At 34.3% G+C, this 5,000-nt stretch overlaps 1 protein-coding gene across 1 annotated transcript in view; it reads right to left on the bottom strand.

Annotated features, from left to right (window-relative positions):
- The window catches only part of LOC136855000 (uncharacterized), a 178,898-nt gene that overhangs the window by 41,858 nt on the left and 132,040 nt on the right, over positions 1–5,000 (bottom strand). The window lies entirely within an intron of this gene.

The raw sequence follows: 5,000 nt of genomic DNA, 5'->3' as shown, positions 1-5,000 counted from the left end.
TTAAATACAACATTTCTACATTCCAACATTAATACAACATTTTTATATATATCCAACATTAATACAACATTTCTACATATATCCAACATACATACACATTTTTACATATATCCAACATAAATACATTTCTACATATATCCAACATACATACACACTTTTACATATATCCAACATTAATACATTTCTACATATCCAACATTAATGCAACATTTTTATATATATCCAACATTAATACAACATTTCTACATATATCCAACATAAATACACACTTTTACATATATCCAACATAAATACAACATTTCTACATATATCCAACATACATACACACTTTTACATATATCCAACATTAATACATTTCTACATATCCAACATTAATACAACATTTTTATATATATCCAACATTAATACAACATTTCTACATATATCCAACATACATACACACTTTTACATATATCCAACATTAATACATTTCTACATATCCAACATTAATACAACATTTTTATATATATCCAACATTAATACAACATTTCTACATATATCCAACATAAATAAATACACATTTTACATATATCCAACATAAATACATTTCTACATATATCCAACAGATAAAAGAAAAACACACAAAGTAACATATATCCAACATTAAAGAACATTTCTACATATCCAACATTAATATAAATTTTTATATATATCCAACATTAATACAACATTTCTACATATATCCAACATACAGAGAATACATTTTTACATATATCCAAAGATAAATACATTTCTAAACATATATCCAACACAAAAGAATAAAGAGAATACATACAAACACATTTAGGCACTATAACCAAAGAATAAAGACATTTACTACATATCCAACACTAATAACAAAAGAATAAAGAGATATATATCCAAACATTAAGGCAACATTTCTACATATATCCAGAGATACATACAAACACATACAGGCATATCCAAAGATAAAGAGAACATTATACAAACACATATCCAACATACATACATACATTTTACATATATCCAAACATTAAGAATACATTTGTACATATCCAACACATTAATACAACATTTTATATATATTACAAAACATAAATACATTTCAAAGAATAAAGAGAATACATCCAAATACATACAGGCACACTTTTACATATGCAAAAGAATAAAGAGAATCCAACATTAGGCATACATTTCTACATATCCAACATTAATACAAAATTTTTATATATATCCAAAGAATAATACAACATTTCTACATATATACCAACAACGCAAAGAATAAAGAGAATACATTACACACTTTTTACAGGCACTATAACCAAAGAATAAATACAACACACAAACACATACAGGCACTCACGCAACGCAAAGAATAAAGAGAATCATTACACAAACACATACATCTCACTAGCAACTAAAAATAAAGAAATACTTATAATACAAAGGGAAATTAGGAAAGCTTTACATCTCATATAGCATCTACGTACCCTTTTAATCAGATAAAGAAAAACACAAACAAACATACAGGTACCGACGCACCACAAAGAATAAAGCGAACACATTGCACAAACACTTACAGGCACTCACGCAACGCAAAGAATAAAGAGAATACATTGCACAAACACATACAGGCACTCACGCAACACAAAGAATAAAGAGAATACATTACACAAACACATACAGGCACTCACGCAACGCAAAGAATAAAGAGAATACATTACACAAACACATACAGGCACTCACGCAACACAAAGAATAAAGAGAATACATTACACAAACACATACAGGCACTCACGCAACGCAAAGAATAAAGAGAATAATTAACACATACAGGCACTCATAATAAAGAGAATACATTATACAAACACATACAGGCACTCACGCAACGCAAAGAATAAAGAGAATACATTACACAAACACATACAGGCACTCACGCAACGCAAAGAATAAAGAGAATACATTACACAAAAACACATACAGGCACTCACGCAACACAAAGAATAAAGAGAATACATTACACAAACACATACAGGCACTCACGCAACACAAAGAATAAAGAGAATACATTACACAAACACATACAGGCACTCACGCAACACAAAGAATAAAGAGAATACATTACACAAACACATACAGGCACTCACGCAACACAAAGAATAAAGAGAATACACTACACAAACACATACAGGCACTCACGCAACGCAAAGAATAAAGAGAATACATTACACAAAACACACATAACACAAAGAATAAAGCACTCATACAGGCACTCACGCAAAGAATAAAGAGAATACATTACACAAACACATACAGGCACTCACGCAACGCAAAGAAATAAAGAGAATACATTACACAAACATTACACAAAAACATAAAGGCATACAGGCACTCAAAGAATAAAGCTAACGCATTACACAAACACATACAGGCACTCACGCAACACAAAGAATAAAGCTAACGCATTACACAAACACATACAGGCACTCACGCAACACAAAGAATAAAGGGAACACATTACACAAACACTCAAGCAACACAAAGAATAAAGAGGATACATTACACAAACATAAAGTGATATATTCCTCAAAAGTCCAGATGCTAATTCTCGTTCCCTTCTTTATTCTTTACACCTTTATCAATCGCGGTCCAAGAGAATGGCTTTGATAGGAAATATTTCCTCTTTAATTCAATTACGGGCGTAAAATATTCCCTCTCCCAAAGGTCATTACCCGCTGCATCGAATGATTTCGCGGAAATATTAATTCGTTTCTCGATATGAAATTCCTTTTGTTCACAAAGGGCTGGTGGATGATCCCTCGAGTGTTTTGGGTGGTTTGAATGCGCGTACGTACATCCGTACATATATTCATATGAACACGTGTATGTATGTATATGTATGTATTATCTATACATATATATATACACACATGCCCTCCTCTACCCAGGCTGCGACCCACCATTGATTAAGTCAACTGGAGGAAGTTGTATTTCTTTTTAAGAAGACGGGTCCAAAGGCGTTTCTTCCCCATGGGATCGAAATCTAATCTCTCAACTCTCGCTGGTTAGATAGGGTTGTTAGCCATTGAGCTATGGGAACGGTCTTTCTCTCTCTCTCTCTCTCTCTCTCTCTCTCTCTCTCTCTCTCTCTATTATATATATATATATATATATATATATATATATATATATATTATATATATATGTATGTATGTATATATATACACACAGACACATAATCCATTACTTTGACTTTTTCCAATTCTTTCTATATACATATAGATACGGATAGACAGATAGACAGACAGATAAATAGATACAGATAACTGCAACACGCCCTTGATTTCCATGTTCGTGACTCGACATTGTAAAAGCGGGTTTCATATTCAAAATACTCCGAACATTTTAAGTTAGCCTTCCACTTCCGACAATATTTTAACTCTGTTTGCTATGAAGGAATACATTTACGTGACGTTTAATCCAACTGGGGACGCTTGAGAGAGAGAGAGAGAGAGAGAGAGAGAGAGAGAGAGAGAGAGAGAGAGAGAGAGAGAGAGAGAGAGAGAGTATGCACACGATATCAAGTGATGCACATCAACCTCAGCCCAGTGATTTTACAGGAGAGCAGAATAATTCTGAAGGAAAACAGGATAATTCTAAAGGAACAGGATAATTCTACAGGGAAACAGAATAATTCTAACGGAAAACAGAATAATTCTAAAGGAAACTTACTCATTCTAAAGAAAAACAATATTTATAAAAAAAACAGAATAATTTTAAAGGAAAACAGAATAATTCTAAAGGAAACTTAATCATTTTAAGGGAAAACAATAATTCTAAAGGAAAACAGAAAATGTCTAAAGAAAAACAGCAAAACTATAAAGGAAAGTAATTCTAAAAACAGAATGATTCTAACTGAAACCAAAACAATTCTACAGGAAAACAGAAACATTCCAAAGGAAAACAGTACAATTCCAAAGGAAAACAAAACAAAATACCACAAAAACGCAACTTCAGGCCAATAAACGACATCGGGCTCGGTCTGTTTACATTCAAATCGTGGTCAACGAGCCTAAAACAATTGTTTTCAAATATCCCGGCCGGTCATGCCCGCAACGGATATCTGGTTAACATTCAAACCGCATCTGTAAAGGTAATTCTTGATGTGAAAAACTGAAGAGAAGAATTAAAAAATGGGGAAGAGATAAGCGCGACGAATATAGAGTTTCAGTTACAACGACGGTTACCACCGCCGTAGTTTTTCACGCTACGCCGACCCTCCCCATAGCCCGAAAGGCTTTTAATGTCATGTTTGCTGATTAAGCTGGCAATTCTACTTGATTATCGTTGGGATAATGGGATTTCAATTTCATTAGGGTTGCCCAACTGTTATGTGAACTGATGATTACAAACACACACACGCACACACAAATGGCGGCAAAAGCTTGGTCGCTTTTTTAATTCAATTTACTTGCGTACCTGCTTCAGCCTACGCTTCCATTTTCTTTGGCTAATTACACCCAACACTAGGTTTATCATTTCATTACCAGCTCCGGGGTGTAATTAGTCCAAATTAGCCAGGCTGGAGGCGACGGTGTTATTTTACGAAACCAATCGGTAATCGCGTTTCATTTGTAAACAAACACCGGCACGCGGGGGGTACGAAAGAGCGCTAACTGGAAAAAAAATGGAGAGCCGTCACAAAGAAACCTAAAACGCTGCTTACTGATCCACTGAAACAATGCCCTATAAAGTGCCGACTTTCATTACCCTTCTAAACGAATGGAGATCAGTCGAAGGCGTTTCGGATAACGCTTAAAAATGTTCGCCTTTAACGAGTGCTGCTGCTGCTACGGCGGCGTTCGCTTCCTGGAAATTGCTAAAACAAATGACGAACGCTCGCGGATGTTTCTCCTTTAGTGGGCGTCATGTATTCGCCAAATCGCACCTGGCCGCCCTGAGATCTTCGTGGCGTTTGTATACATTTTAACGGTAGTTCG

The sequence above is a fragment of the Macrobrachium rosenbergii genome, chromosome 30, assembly GCF_040412425.1.
Source record: "Macrobrachium rosenbergii isolate ZJJX-2024 chromosome 30, ASM4041242v1, whole genome shotgun sequence".
Lineage (NCBI taxonomy): Eukaryota > Metazoa > Arthropoda > Malacostraca > Decapoda > Palaemonidae > Macrobrachium > Macrobrachium rosenbergii.
Note: the sequence above shows the minus strand (reverse complement) of the source record. Positions and strands in the feature narration are given on the sequence as shown.